This window comes from Eptatretus burgeri, chromosome 3 (assembly GCF_056783735.1).
Source record: "Eptatretus burgeri isolate ZD-2024b chromosome 3, Ebu_testis_v1, whole genome shotgun sequence".
NCBI lineage: Eukaryota > Metazoa > Chordata > Myxini > Myxiniformes > Myxinidae > Eptatretus > Eptatretus burgeri.
This window is the reverse complement of record NC_140963.1, coordinates 42,978,055-42,994,836: the sequence shown is the minus strand read 5'-3', so window position 1 is coordinate 42,994,836 and position 16,782 is coordinate 42,978,055. Positions and strand designations below refer to the sequence as shown.

The 16,782-nt window shown below is 41.8% G+C and overlaps 1 long non-coding RNA gene across 1 annotated transcript; it reads left to right on the top strand.

Annotated features, from left to right (window-relative positions):
* The first annotated feature begins 1,723 nt into the window (after positions 1-1,723).
* Positions 1,724-15,305, top strand: LOC147029778 (uncharacterized). The gene is made up of 3 exons (XR_015056082.1): positions 1,724-3,191; positions 4,185-4,231; positions 13,765-15,305. It is a non-coding gene; the product is annotated as an uncharacterized LOC147029778 (long non-coding RNA).
* The last annotated feature ends 1,477 nt before the right edge of the window (positions 15,306-16,782 follow it).

Sequence of the window (16,782 nt, the reverse complement as noted above, 5' to 3'; positions counted from 1 at the left end):
AACAACATCATCATCATCATGCAGTGTTAGTAAAACTTAAGCCTGGTGTTGGCTTAGTGGTTAGGGTGGTGGCTTGGGATCCTAGGGTCCTGAGTTTAAGCCCTGTTGGCTGCTGAATTAAAATACACCAGGAGGTTGACTCAGCCTGTCATCCTTCTGAGGTCGGCAAAATGAGTACCAGTGTACTGGTATGTTATCAGTGGCATAGCCACGTCCCAACCAATGATGCAACCAGCAGCCATAGGCTGCACTATATATACATAAAAATATATATAAGAGAAAGAGAAAAAGAGAAAAAGAGAGAAAGAGAGAAAGAGAGAAAGAGAGAAAGAGAGAAAGAGAGAAAGAGAGAAAGAGAGAAAGAGAGAAAGAGAGAGAGAGAGAGAGAGAGAGAGAGAGAGAGAGAGAGAGAGAGAGAGAGAGAGAGAGAGAGAGAGAGAGAGAGAGAGAGAGAGAGAGAGAGAGAGAGAGAGAGAGAGAGAGAGAGAGAGAGAGAGAGAGAGAGAGAGAGAGAGAGAGAGAGAGAGAGAGAGAGAGAGAGAGAGAGAGAGAGAGAGAGAGAGAGAGAGAGAGAGAGAGAGAGAGAGAGAGAGAGAGAGAGAGAGAGAGAGAGAGAGAGAGAGAGAGAGAGAGAGAGAGAGAGAGAGAGAGAGAGAGAGAGAGAGAGAGAGAGAGAGAGAGAGAGAGAGAAAGAGAGAAAGAGAGAAAGAGAGAAAGAGAGAAAGAGAGAAAGAGAGAAAGAGAGAAAGAGAGAGAGAGAGAGAGAGAGAGAAAAAAAAAAAAAAAAAAAAAAAAACTGATGATAATTCTATGCTTGCATACATTATGGGCATTAGGAGCATAAAAGGTATTGACAGATAAGTTGCATTTATATAAAATGTAATTAAAATTTTTGGCTACTGATGGCATACTACCCATTGTTACAAGATTCATAATTAAACAACCTCAGGTAATAATTATGAGAAGATGAAGAACAACATATAAATTTTGCTATACGACATCATAGTTGACATTCAATAGGTAGAAATTCAGCAATGACTGGTAAAAGAGTACAATATGGGTACTGATCAGATAAATTCAAAGGATCATAAAAACTTTTACTTCCTACTTGGGAAGTCAAACACCTCTCTGATAGAATTTCTCCATGATATATACAATTTAGAAATCTTTTTACTTATGTCCCACAGCGGGCATCAATAGAATGAATGAGGTGCAAAAATACTTAAACAGATGATACTTGACATTATATGAACAGTGCATAAAATTATATAAAACTGAATTACAATCAGGTAAATTAATGAGACCAAATCTATATCTATGTGTGTGTATTCAGACAAAGAAAAAATATAAATCTAACATCATTAAGTATGAAAACACAATTTTGAATGCATCTCACATAAATAATTCCAAAGCACAAAAAAATTAATTGTTGGGTGTTTTCAATCTTAATTTCACAAAAAAATAAAATAACTTCATTATGCATAAAAGTCCATGTAAATATTTTCACAATGTAAACTTAGGCTGGGTTTCCAACATACAACATTACAATTAACTATGCTGCAAATTCTTAATAATCAAGGACATAGACGGCTGGCACAGCGTGTTGCTGTTACTCGTTATTACTACACTAGTATGTGCCCGTACATGTGTGCCCGTACGTGCATGGCTGTACGTGCAAAAAATAAAAATAATAAAAATAACAACTTTCAAACAACCGGGCCGTTCCTTTGCTCTCGTAAATGACGACTGGATTGGGGCATTGTGTTCATCTCTAAATGCGCATAAGAAATCTAGAAATTATGAGAATACAGTCAGTCATCACTATCCGGAAGTCCGTACGTTGTAACCCGTAATGGGGAACGCGGCTGAGGATCTCTTCCCCTTCGGCCACGCCTACACAGTTGGTTTGGTAAATAAATGGCCATAACTTGGGAAGCACTTGTCCGATTAATATCAAACCTTGAAAAGCCACATCCTCAGGTCTCCAGCAATATACCTGGCAAGTTTCAATTAGATTGGACCAGTGGTTGTCGAGAAACAGCGGTCACAGACACACAGACACACTCATTGCTGGAATTATGGATAGACTAGTGCATGCTCGTACGTGCATGCCTGGATGTACGTGCCCCTACGTGCGTGACCGTACGTGGAAAAAATTTACTTTCAAACCGCGTGCCAGAAACAACAACCACACAGGTCGTTCCTTCGCTCTCGTGTGCCCGCACGTGCAAAAAAAATTAAAAAAAAAATTGTGACGTCAATCATGAAGTCATAGCACAGTGTCCTGTCATTGGTTGGTAAATAAATGGCCATAACTTGGGAACCACTTGTCCGATTAATATTAAACCTTGAAAAGGCACATCTACAGGGCCCCAACAATATACCTGGCAAGTTTCAATGAGATCGGACCAGTGGTTATCGAGAAACAGCGGAGACACACACACACACACACACACACACACACACACACACACACACACACACACACACACACACACACACACACACACACACACACACACACACACACACACACACACACACACACCTGGAATTATAGATAGATGAGGGCTTGTCCCTACCCGCACCTCCACACGATCAGGGCCATATCAGTGACAGCTAAACGAGATAAACGGACGATGAAATCGGGTGTTGGAGGATTCGATCGTCAGATTCCATTCCCGAGTCCAACGCTCGAACCACTCGAGGGCCCCGAAGGGCCCGGGAGAGTTTACATTGAATGTAACGATATAGATTCCATCACACCGGTAACAGGAACACATCATGGATTCTGTGATCTTTAAAACGTCCAGAAACAAAAGCTAAGACACATAAAATCGATTTATAATATTATACTTACAAAAAGATCACAGTGGAAGATAATTTTCACGAAAAAAGCTAAAGTCTTCTGCAGATTAAAGCGGATTGTCTCTGTCACACTCAGAAACAGCTGAAAGTTCACAAGTTTAACCAAACTTTGGAAATGGCGGCTCGTGATGCGGAAATAGCAATTAGCCAATCAGATCTCTCCTCCGGTGAAAGGCAAACACAACCACACACGTCACGAGGTGGAAAAGCGGTCACCATGGCAACACACGAGGCAGAAAAAACAGTTTTAGATCATCGCGGCGCGCTGTGGCTGTACCGCGTCGTGATCTGGTTGTACAACCAAGCGGCCGATTCCCGACGTCGTGAATCGTTCATACTGACGTCGTGTGTCTGCTGGGGAGAGATAGGGCTAAACCAATATATAGCACGGTATCTCAAAAAATTGGGGACGGATTCGGAATAAACTTGGTGGACAGGTTGGTGTGTGGCAAGAACGAATTAATTCGATTTTGGTGAAGATCTGGATCCGGATCTGGTTATGAGAATTCTTCAATTTTTAAAGTGTTTCTTGACCATTGAGAGATATTGGGCAAAAAACGACATAGTACCGTTTAGCATGATATTTCAAAAATGTAATGGGCCCGATATGTTCTCGTAGATCAGACATTGCATGGCGGAGGTATGCACTCTTCCGAGTGCCCTTCTATTTTAAAATGTTTTCTTGTTTCTTTAGTTTATATATATATATATATATATATATATATATATATATATATATATATATATATATATATATATATATATATATATATATATATATATATATATATATATATATATATATATATATATATATATATATATATATATATATATATATATATTCTGCTACTGATTTACAAATGCTGGAGTACAAACTTTATAGATGATCTAACTTTCTAAATAGTAAGTACTTCATGAGTTGTTGCTGTCACACATTTCCTGATAATATTCCACTGTTAACCACACCCATGGAGGTCTGACTGGCCCTTGGGCAAATGTGTTTTGCGGCTCTGCCCCATCAGGCTGATTGACAACCGTAGTCCTGCCACCCCTCCAATCCCTTCCTATTCTTTTACAAAGAAATGCAGTTTTGCCTACTTTTCATGGAATCCTTTCAAAGCGAGTAAAATTATGATAGCAAAGGATGCTGTACCAAGTAAAACTGTCGGATGATAGAGTTATTGCCATTGAGAGAGGCAACTCAGAAATATGCCATCTGAAGATGATTATTATTATTATTATTATTATTATTATTAAGAAGAAGATTTTCTAGTTTTGATCGATGTCTGTTTCTTGCTTTTTCCATTGGCCAGGGTACTGAAAAGTGATTCCAGTCCAGACAATCAGCTAAACATACCAGGTAGGCTCTCAAATGTAGCTTAAGCAACTTTTTAGAGAAGATTCCCCAACTTTAGTTTTGTATGGAGCGGGTGGGACCGACATTTTTTTTCCTGCACCATCCCCACATGAGTGCTCGTGCACTCTCTTATATAACGTGTACAATTAAATTTCTAACTGCTTGACTAACTACCAGATCAAGTGACAGAGCCTAAAGACTCGAGTTTAAAGGTTTGAGTCCCAGGTGCTGTCAAGTTTTTCGCCTCCCAAGTATTTGTTCCTTCCACGTGCCAAAGCTATATAAATGTCAATTTTGGAATCGGTGTCAGAAGTGAGAATTTTTTGCTAAAATCAGGTGTGAGGGCTTAATATCCAAGTCAGGCATGTGTAAATATGTTACAGGAAACATGAAGGAAGCCTGAAACGATTTCCTGCATGATCTTGCTTCGCAGGCAAATTTATCCTGAAGGACGTCAGGTACACGTTTCCAAAATGGAGAAATAACCAGCTTCACGTTTTGTAAACCTCTCTGACCACATCGAAGCTTTACGTTATCAACAGGTGTGCAGGACTTGCACATGTCCTCACTTTGAGATTTTCAGATTCGATTGATAATATTTTTCATATTAGTTCTATCGTTTTATATTAGTTATATTAGTTTTTTTATAAGGGCCCCAGCAATATACCTGGCAAGTTTCAATAAGATCAGACCAGAGGTTGTCGAGAAGCAGCGGTCGCAGACACATAGACTAGTGCGGGCCTGTACGTGCAAAAAAAGAAGAATTGTGACGTCAATTGTGATGTCCGAGCACCATATCCTGTCATTGGTTTGGTAAATAAATGGCCATATCTTGGGAACCACTTGTCCGATTAATATCAAATGTCCGAGTGCGTGCCCATACGTACGTGCCGGTACGTGCAAATAAAATAAAATAAAAAACTTTCAAACCGCGTGCCAGAAAAAACAACCACACAGGCCGTTCCTTCGCTCTCGCGTGCCCGTACAAGCCGCTTGCCGAGCTGCTCGGCAAGGGGAGCAAGTAATTGAGAGATGTGCTTTGTTATGTTGGCAAAAATGGTTGCCGTAGTCATATTCATAATGATACTACAACTAATTAAATGTTCAGAGGCACACCACTGTTATACGTTTTCTCATATTATTGAAATCTGCATTTCATAATTTTATTTTTATTCCAATTTTCATCCTAATTCTTTCAGATCTCCAAACATGCAAACCCTGAATCCCAAAATGCAATGGTATCTACACCATAGTCGATTTGCAGCAAGCAAAAATATTTTTCCCCATATTTTTTTGCTATCTTTAGTCTTTTTGGTATTTCAGTGCTATTTAAAAAAAATTCCCCCCAAAAATAGCCAAAAGATAGGTTTCCTGTCCTATTTTTTTTTATTATTTTGGAGATTTTGGTGGTTGCAGTGCTATTTTTTTCACTTTTTCCCCCTCGATTTTTCTTTCCTGGACTTCTTTTTTTTACACCCGATTTGCTGCTATTTTTTCACTATATTTCTATACTTTGTTCTTATACACCAAAGTGGATGCGATTTTTTCCCTTTTTGTTTTGTTCAAAACTGCCAATTTCAAATATTTTTCTCCAATGTATTTCCTATTTTTTTCTTGGAAACTGGCTCTGTTACATTTAAACCTGAGTGATAGTGGTGGTGGAAACTGGCTTTGTTACATTTACACACGAGTGATAGTGGTGGTGGTGGAAACTGGCTCTCTTACATTTACACCTGAGTGATAGTGGTGGTGGAAACTGGCTCTGTTACATTTACACCTGAGTGACTGGTGGTGGCGGAAACTGGCTTTGTTACATTTCCACACGAGTGATCGTGGTGGTGGTGGAAACTGGCTCTCTTACATTTACACCTGAGTGACTGGTGGTGGTGGAAACTGGTTTTGTTACATTTACGCATGAGTGACAGTGGTGGTTGTGGAAACTGGCTCAGTTACATTTACAAACGAGTGACAGTGGTGGTGGTGGAAACTAGCTCTGTTACATTTTCACCCGAGTGACAGTGGTGGTGGTGGAAACTGGCTCTGTTATATTTACACATGAGTAATAGTGGTGGTGGTGGAAACTGGCTCTGTTACATTTACACACGAGTGATAGTGGTGGTGGTGGAAAATGGCTCTGTTACATTTACACATGAGTGACTGGTGGTGGAGGAAACTGGCTTTGTTACATTTACACACGAGTGATAGTGTTGGTGGTGGAAACTGGCTCTCTTACATTTACACCTGAGTGATAGTGGTGGTGGAAACTGGCTCTGTTACATTTACACCTGAGTGACTGGTGGTGGCGGAAACTGGCTTTGTTACATTTACACACAAGTGATAGTGGTGGTGGTGGAAATTGGCTCTGTGACATTTACACCTGAGTGATTGGTGGTGGTGCAAACTGGCTTTGTTACATTTACACACGAGTGATAGTGGTGGTGATGGAAACTGGCTCTGTGACATTTACACACGAGTGATAGTGGTGGTGGTGGAAACTGGCTCTGTGACATTTGCACACGAGTGATAGTGGTGGTGGTGGAAACTCGCTCTGCGACATTTACACATGAGTGATAGTGGTGGTGGTGGAAACTGGCTCTGTGACATTTACACATGAGTGATAGTGGTGGTGGTGGAAACTGGCTCTGTGACATTTGCACACGAGTGATAGTGGTGGTGGTGGAAACTGGCTCTGTGACATTTACACACGAGTGATAGTGGTGGTGGTAAAACTGGCTCTGTGACATTTGCACACGAGTGATAGTGGTGGTGGTGGAAACTCGCTCTGCGACATTTACACACGAGTGATAGTGGTGGTGGTGGAAACTGGCTCTGTGACATTTACACACGAGTGATAGTGGTGGTGGTGGAAACTGGCTCTTTAAAATCTATTTTTTTCTATTTATTTTTGTTCCAAAACTGGATATTTGAAATATTTTTTTCTCCTTTTCTTTCATGAAGTTTTTGTTTCAAAACTCTCCATTAATTTGTTTTTCTCCTATTTTTCCTGTTTTCTTTTTTCTTTTTTTGTTCCAAAACTCACTATTTAAAATATTTTTGAGGTCTCAGGGCCTGAGCGTACTACGAGGGGAAAGTCCCCGAACTTCCCCGGACCTGAGGCCACCGAGAACGAATAACTTCACCCCATGGTAGGGTGTGATGCAACTACGAACACCAATCAAGCAGTCTCGGCTCCTCGCTCATGATGACAGTTCGTGAGGCAAAAGTGCCAAGAACCAGCAGCGCTACCTCAGGGAACAGTGTCCGGCGCCCGTTCATCTCGGGCCTCAGGGAACAGTGTCCGGCGCCCGTTCATCTCGGGCCTCAGGGAACAGTGTCCGGCGCCCGTTCATCTCGGGCCTCAGGGAACAGTGTCTGGCGCCCGTTGAAAGAATGACTGTGGTATCTGTTGAAAGAGGAAAAACAAATGAGCCTCAATGACCATCGAAAGGAGCCTCAAATTTTCGTTGAAAGGAGTCTCAATGTAAACCACCGCTGAAAGGAGCCTTGAGCAAACGCTCTGTGGTTTGCTCTTTTATAAGGCCGGCCTGGAATCTTCGAGAATGTGTGCATCATCTGCCTGCTCGCAGATTGGCATTCCTCATCCCATCCCATTCCAGTTTCTGCAGCGAGACCTCTTGTTCTGGGCTTCTGGCTATCATTAGAGTGGGACCGCGCTTGCCCTTGCCACCGCTTAAGGCGAGCGAGCATTCAGCTGGTTTGAGGCATGCAAGAACGATTATGGGGAAACAAATGGAGCCAATTTCTATCAGGTCAATGCGACCAAACATCGCCCGGGCACGTGATCGCCATCATGAAGGCTTAGAATGGGGTTAATGGTTGAGGGTTGCATGATGAGGGATCTCCTTTTGAGCGAAGGGGAGTTTGAGTTTGTGTATCTGTAGCTAATGTCTTAATTCCCTTAAGCGTGTGTGGGAAGAGATCGTGTCAAACTACAGCTTGTATTAAATAAAAGTATGTGTTTACATGTGGGGTGAGAAGAGACAGAGACAGAGACAGAGACAGAGACGAAATTAATGATAAAGGGAATGTAAGGAAGGGATCAGCACACACCCACATCAAATGGCTGCCAACACCTTGTCGTCGACCTTCCATGTGCAAATAAAAAAATAGGGCGTGAATCCTAATCTACCCATCCCAATGAAGTTTGGATCCCACTCACCCATCTAAAAGGTAAAGGACTTTTCTAAACATTTATTACATAAATAACTATGCTGAAGGGACCTACGTGTCGTGAGTACACATTCACAATAGTGGTTTCTCAAAGCTGCAACAATACACTTTTCTCCTATTTTTTTCCTTCTTTTTTGTTCCAAAAGTCAATATTAAAAAAAAAATTCATATGGAAGAAAAATTGTGTATTCTTTCCTATTTTTTTTCTTCTATTTAATTTTTTTGACGAGGAGATAGATACGCTTGGTAGGAGGCTCCTCTTTCTCAGTCCCAATTTATTTACCTTTCTTTCCCTCTTAATTGTACTCTGTAGCTGCTGCTAATGCCTTAGTTATTTTATAACTTGGTTTACACAGTTCTTCAGCTAAAATGTAGGGTCGGTAGGTTGAAATATAAATATAAATATAATTTCAATTTTTAGAAATTATATATTTTTATGATTTTGTTTTCGGATGTTCCATGGAAAAGACAAGGGTAGTTGGGGGGAAAATATATATATATATATATATATATATATATATATATATATATATATATATATATATATATATATATATATATATATATATATATATATATATATATATTGTTGTGGTTACCAAATTCGCAAACCACCATTCAGGTCCCTTAGGTGAGGTATCTCGGTAAGTACATGTGTAGTTAGGCCCAAACCCGTTGTCTAGTGGGAATACATGTCATTTATGCGTGCTGCGACTCTTCAGGATAGCCGTTTTTCTTTTGCTGTCTTTATTTTGGACCAACCGCCATGGTTACCACCACAACCACAACATCAACCACCAACCACAACGCCGCTTCACCACAACCGCCACGACCTTCCCGTCACACCTCGCAACCGTCGCATCGCCACCGTTCTTGCCCCGCTGTGGGTACCGGTGTTGGACTCGTGCAGGGCGCACGCCGAACAGCGTGTACAAAATCACGGATTTTGTGCTTCAAAAACGGATCAAAAACGACACACGCCCACTTTTTGCCGTCCAATCAGTGAGCGAGGGGCGAATTGGCCCCGCCCCCAGGGCGATCGATATATGCAAATTTATGGATCAAAAAGCCTTCACGCCCACTTTTTCTCGGGCCAATGGGGAGCGAGGTGAAAGGTCGAAGGGAGGGGGTCAAAGATGAGAGGGCGAAGCTACGGGGCTGATAAAAGGACCGTGTTCGTCAGTCCAGGGAGTCGAGAGGCGGAGAGTAGGAGAGTCGGAAACAGAGAGTCGAGACTTCGCGGGCGGTGGAGTTGGCAAGAAGGAGCTGGTCGTCGTGTGCGTTGGAGTCGGAACGGAGGGGACGGAGCTGTGGAGAGGCGGCGAGGGCGGACGAGGGGGTGCTCGCGTCGTGCAGGGAGCTGCACCCCTGGGAGGCCGACAGCGCGACCTGGCCGAGGTGGAGACGCTCGTCGCGGGATAATAAAAATCCTCTATACCCCGAGCATCAGCAACCCCCTCCTGTTTCCCCCCGCGCTGAGATAGTGCGACCAAGGGGGCCCCTTTCCCACCCCTACCAGACACTGTCCGCGAGGCCCGCGGAGTTGAGGCGCCATCGCCGCTCCGCGTCTCATCACCAGACGGGTAGGCGCGACCCGGTCTCGGCCTCAGGCCCGCCTCATCCTTGAGGGTATTCTTTTCCTTGGTTTTGGGTATGTGTTGTCGGCGCCGTCTGTGAAGTAGAATTGTATAAGTGTTGCCGTGTGCTCGGTAGTCGGTATTAGCTCTGCATTGTGTTTTCGCTTTTACATTTGCTTTTTGTGTAAATTACATTGTGTCTTTTCTGTGTGCATTTGGTGGAATTGTATATGTGTGCTCCCGTGTGCCGCGAATAAATGTGCTTTGTGTTGAACTGTTTCCCGCTTCGCTTCGTCATTTCTCTCATTGAATCCTCATCTTGCTTCACGTAAAGGGTTGGTAGTGGGCTGAATACGCCCGATAATTAATCGAACCGTCGAGGTCGACGATAACACCGCTCGGTTATTCTGATAGTACGGAACGGGTCGCTTAAGTGGCCCGTGTCCGAAGTCGACCTGCGGCGAGGTGCGATCGCCCGGTCTACCCTCCGCGTGGGTACTTAGGTAGGTCGAATTTGGCGAGCAACCCTATCCCACGCGGGGGCTGATTGGCTCGATCGCGGTGAGACCGAAAGGTCCACCCGTGACTGGTTCCCGGCGTTAGTCCGAGAGGGTCACGACTGGATTGTCCGTCCGGTGGGCGACGTGCCGCGATTCGAGTTACGTGGCCGTCAGCACGCCGGCGGGCGCGAAAACCGCAACAATATATATATATATATATATATATATATATATATATATATATATATATATATATATATATATATATATATATATATATATATCAATCCCAGACCAGGAGGATCGAAGAAAACATTCAAGATGGAAGACCATTCAAATGCAGGATGCCCATGTTCACTGTATCATCTAATGTGAAAAACAATAAAGAAGGATTAAAACTTGTTTTTACAATATAGTCTGGCATGTTTTTCTTATAGAAACCTGATGGATCATCAAACAAATGTAAACAATGCTGAGAAAATTACTGTCCAAGTCGTAGATGTGTGTGTGCACACCAGTGCATAGTGCTGGATATGATTTAAAAAATGTGTCTACTAGGAGTCAACATGCTCAAAACGGTCAATCAGAGCCATAACCAGCTCTTACTTTTCAGCGGGCATCTGATCGTACCGTCTCCCCTTCCCCATGAGCACATGAAAGGCTGATTTCTGGTCCGTTGAAAGCTTAATATCAGCATCTCGCAGGGAAACTTTGACGTACTTGGCACCAAAATCTTTCAATACGAACAGCGGTGTACAACTTTTGACGGAAACAAAATCGGCACGATCGAGAGTAGCCTGCGAATCATCCCTGCTGGTGATGCAATAGTTCGGCCAGAATATTTGTCGTCAAGATGTTGCGTGATTAGATCACCAATACAGTCACTCAAATTTATACCGCTGACATACTTCTTAACAAGCACTTTCGCCCCAGAAACCACAGTCAATCTGAACCACACTGGCCTCTGCTCAGACGCCATGACCGAAGACTACTGCACAGCTCTACTGCGCAGTTTGGTTAAAGGGGACTCAGCCATTTGGTGTGCGCGCATGAAATTATATTTTGAAAATAAATGCCGACGTTTACATTTCGGGTTTTGAAACTTTTGCACCTTCGGCGGAAAATTTATAAATCTAAAAGGCTAAAAATGTGTTTTATATTTATATTTCATTTTCGGCAAATATACCGTCGGCGGATCCGTAAACCAAGTTATAAAATAACTAAAGCCTAACACAATAAATTTGTTTGGGGAAGTTGTCACAAGAGAATCGAGTAAAACTTAAAACGATAGCCTAGACACCATTTTTTTCGAGTACAACGACAGCATTGTTTCCATGGAGACAACTGTTAAGTGGTGCAGAGAACTCTTACATTGGAGTGCTTGTTTGAGAGAATCGAGCAAGCAAGGTGCTTAGCAACCGAGAGTAAGCTGCTTGCTAACGGAACACACCCCCTGGTGTGTGCTTTACTAAGTTTATATCTTGATATATTTTTAGCTCCCATTGGACTTCGTCCGAAACAGGAGCTTATGGATTTGGTCTCAATTTTCATGTCTGTGTGTGTGTGTGTGTGTGTGTGTGTGTGTGTGTGTGTGTGTGTGTGTGTGTGTGTGTGTGTGTGTGTGTGTGTGTGTGTGCGCGCATCTGTGCATCCGCAACCATATCTGCCTCAAATAGCAGACATGTATGGACCAATTTTATTAGTTCTTGGCAAAAAGCCAACACATGATGGTGGACATATGCACATTATTTATTTTTTGACCTGAGATCCAAGATGGCGGACTGATGGCCATTTCAGTTGTAAAAAAACCCTGGTGTTAAACACGTCCTCAACCATTTATCGGACATGCATTGACCGATCTTGTTCAAACTTGGCACACAGATTAACAAAAAAAAATGTTGAAGCCTCCAGTCACGGACTAAATAATCCTCATTGAGGCCAGGTCTTAAATAATAGAAATTCATTGATAGAAAAGTAAGGAAAGAGGATAGTCAAGGAGTTTTTGTGGCCATTTAAAGAAAAATCTGCTTTTTGAAAAAGGGGAAGGTCATAAGTGTTTGGGAAGACGTGAGAAAGTAAATAGTTCCAGAGTTTAGCGGTGGAGGGGAAGAAACAAACATTGTAAGAGCCCACCCTTGAGTTGCCAATTGCCACACAATAATCCTGTGATGTCGTTTATTTTTTACTTTTTTTGGAGGATTTGTGTTGTATTAAACCTACGCTGGAGTGCCACGCCATCCCTACATAAGAAGTCGAGAGATTTCCTGAAACACAACAGCAAGACATTATTTAAGCGTATGAGGGGTAAGGAAAGAGTTAAGAGGAACGTGGGCCAATTGAGGAATAGCAATGCAGAATTCTTGGACGATGAGGGTGAGATGGCACATTTATTAAAATGTTTTCTTGCTTCAACATTTACACACGATGAATCGTCAGGCGAACTTCCAATAGCAGTGAGTATCTATGTCAGGGTGACCAAAGGACTTTTTCCAAGTAGGACGTGAAGAAGCAACTTGAAAATGAAGGGATGACAGCTCCAGAGTCAGATAATTGAGTATTGAGTGAGGTGGTAGAGCGGATACGCAAGGTTAACTTTTTTTTTTTTAAGTCAGAACAGATAAATGTGGTTAATTTTATAATTTCAATATTGTTGCTGGTGTTGGGGGGGGGGTGGAGGACTTGGTGTTTGGGTGGTGAAGATTGATGACTTGAGGTGGGTGAGGGAGGGGCTGATTTAATGAAGTAACTATTCTTCACATTTATTTGTTTATTTATTTGTATGCAGCCTAATTTTCTAGAAGTGTGACTGTGCTGCTGATGCAGTGCCCCTGTTACAAGAAAGCTGGTACTCATTTTACCGACCTCGGAAGCATGACAGGCTAAGTCAACCCGTCTGGTGTTAATTCAATCGTTAGACAGGGGATCAAACTCAAGACCCTAAAATATAAGCAGCCACCTTAACCATTAAGCCAACATGAGGCTTATTACTAACATACTGTTGCTGAAGTTGCATTTACATTTCGAGGAATTTCTGCAGGTACATGTGAGCGCACTTTCGTTTCTGTTGTGTATCATGACCGAGGTGTAATTCCTATGTCGCTTTTAAATTTCATTTGAGGCCTCGATTTCCTCTTCAATGTGCAACTTGCTGTTTATCTCCACATTTTTTTTTGACTCAATAAAGGGAAGGATATGGTGTTCTTCAGTGAGGCAGCCCTGCTATGCAAATTTTACTCTTCTACCTCTCTGATGCCCCTGGCTCACACAGATTGTTCGCTACACTTTGTGATTCGAGATTTCACTCTTCGTCATAGACATCAGACTCCACTTCTGGCCCTGCCATCATACTAGGCTATTGCCTTGAGCACTTCAATCCCCACATCTCCTGCTTTTCAAAGAACTTCATTCAACATTAATGAACGAAGAAGAAAGACTTACAACTTGTTCTCTACCCCATAAGCCAAACTTAAATTTATACTCCCACTGCAAAGGCATTAAATTTACACTTTCATCTCTGTTTATCCATAATGAGCAATCTACGCATGGTATCAGCACGCAGAGTGGTGATTAATGGAACTTCACAAGCAATTCCACCAATACATTTGCTTTTGACTTTGCCACTTTGAATGTGTGATTATAGCTATAATGGTTTGCTTCCAATATGGGCTGTGGTGTCTGCTATTGCGATGCAGAAATATTGTGTCTTCAGAAGTGCTTGGTTCAGCGGTTTTCGAATAAGTCTCAGTTTAGCAATCCCTTGTGTCATACGGTTCAACCTTTGTGTGTGTGATGCACTTTTGAGCCATCATGCTGTGAGCGCCATCACGGTATATGCTGTGGAAGATAGAGTTTTGGGGGGATATTTTTATTTTATTTTTGCTTGTTCAGGCGGCTTTGCAGAAGGCTCAATTTGCAGGCGCCCCCGGCTTCCAATTTTGCAGATAGCGAGTTGGCTGCGCGGTTCGGAGCTCTGTGGGGCGCTTCACGGAAAACACAGCGGCACCATTCTTTGAATGGAAGTTCTGCCTGGGGTGTTTTGGACCCCAAGGTGAAAGTTGTTAAAAGATTATATATTTACGTTTTCCAGCATCGAATTGCTTTTTGAAAACAAGAATATCTCATATCACTCAAATTGTCTTTCAGTCAAGTGTTTATGAAAGCCAATATGATAAAATTGTTTGCAATAGTTTGTTTCAGTTACAGTATTATTATAGCTGAGTACAATAATTATCTGGCATGATTTTTGAATAATAGTGAAGGTATTATATTTACTCTGTGCAATTGTTTTTATAATCAAGAAAGTTTTATAGCTCAATTTTCTTGCCAATCATTTTGAAACCCATGACCAGGCATGTGATTATAATTTTGAAATTATGATTCGTTTTATAGTCAGATGTTCAGGTAATGATCTCGGCAAGTCTTTTTTTTTTAAAACAAATTTACAAAGGGCTATAAGTAGGAATTAAGTAGTATTTGAGTAAAAATCCACACTCTCCAACTAAAGCACCATTCTACCTGCCACGCATGTTGAAGAAACATCCGTCCTTGTGTCCTGACACTCCCTGGCATTGTGCCGAACACCTTACCCTTGAGATTTTGGATATCGTAGAGATTGCTCATATCAGTATTTTGCATGCATTCACTGAATTGCTCTCATGATGCGCTGCATGTATTTTGCAAGTGTTGCTGGTTGTGCCTTGAAGCATTTCTATTTCGTCGATGCAATGTTCTCTTGACTTTGAATACCTTTGTAACACCTTGGGTTCTTTTTGTCTCTTTGCTAATGATATAAACTCTTGCAAACCCACATAATCATTACATACTGCCCTTTTTTTATTAATGGATCATGAGACCACCTTGAAGAGATCTCTCTCTGAACTATTTGTTATTTTTGCTTAAAACTCTTTCCTTTAAATTTTTACCATCTGTGATTTATAATTCATCACTCATTACATTAGTAACATTTGGAAGCTGATCAGTTAATTTGCTTTTGAGTTTCTCATTCTTTATACAAATCTTAATATGTTCAGTTTGCACAATTATTTCATTTTTATTTCAATATTCTGGCTCATCAAAGGCTATCCATCTATGATGCACATAAGGGAGTTGGGGAAGGGTGTGGGGGAGCGGTGGAGAAGTAAATTGAGAAATAGGCTGTTGAGAATGATAAACGAAAGAAAGAGGGCATAAAAAAGTTGAATTTTACATGTGGAATATGTATCAGTATGGTCTGTAGAAGCCTCAAAAGTGGGTAGTTTTTAAATGAGGATAAATGTAGCGAACACAGAGGTCATGGTGAGCACTGGTGAGAAAAGAGAGTGTGTGGATATTTGAAAAAGGACAGATATGGCATTAAAGGAGGTGAGAGGTTGCAATGAGAAAGGTGGAGGGAAAGGAGGAGGGGCAGCGAGATTGTGGGAGGGAGATTAGAGGGAGTGGGGAGAGGCTAGAAGGAGGGAGAGGGGGTAAGAGAGAGATAGAGATAGAGACGGATGGATGATAAGTAAATCATTCCAGGGTGGAATAAGTGGAGGAGTGTTTCCGGGTTGAAACATGTTCGAGAGATTGTGGTTAAGCTGAGGTGATGATTTGCAAAATCGTAATAAGATCAGTTCTTCTGTTTGGAGCGGAGTCCTTGGCCTTGAGAAAGTAAGAGGAGAAGTTGCTTCAGAGGACAGTGATAAAGGAATGGCAGGCAGATCTGCCTTGCTTGGGGCATTAATATTCTTAGGAAGACTTTTGATATGGATGTAGTTGGTAGGAGAAGAAGAGGCAGATCAAAAGTGAGGGGGAAGGAGGTGGTGGAGAGGGTCATGAGAGAGATTGGGTTGAACAGATAGAATGCTTGTGATAGAGGGGTGCGGAGAGAGAAAACTTGTGCAGCCGACCACACAAGAAGGTGGGATTAATTGTGGCCATTAAAGTAGTAGTAAGAGCAATAGTAGCAGTGGTAGTAATACTGGTGGTGGTGGAGATTCAGTCAGTAAAGACCTTTAATTAACAGTCATGAACTCTTATAGGCTGATGAAAATCAGAAGAGTTCCCTGACATGATATGGGAAACTCATGCTTTAGAATAGTTTGATTCTTGCCATTCTTCCTGCATTGTTAAAATGTGTAAGTAGCGAGTCTACTGCAGTCAAGCACCAATAATTATAAGAGTAGCTTGCAATGATAATATTTTGTGGCAAAAAGTCAAAAAGGATGTCGATCCAGAAATGCTACCTGAACATTGTAAAAAAAAAATAATACATGAAGCAATGAAATACAGACAGTCCTCGACTTGC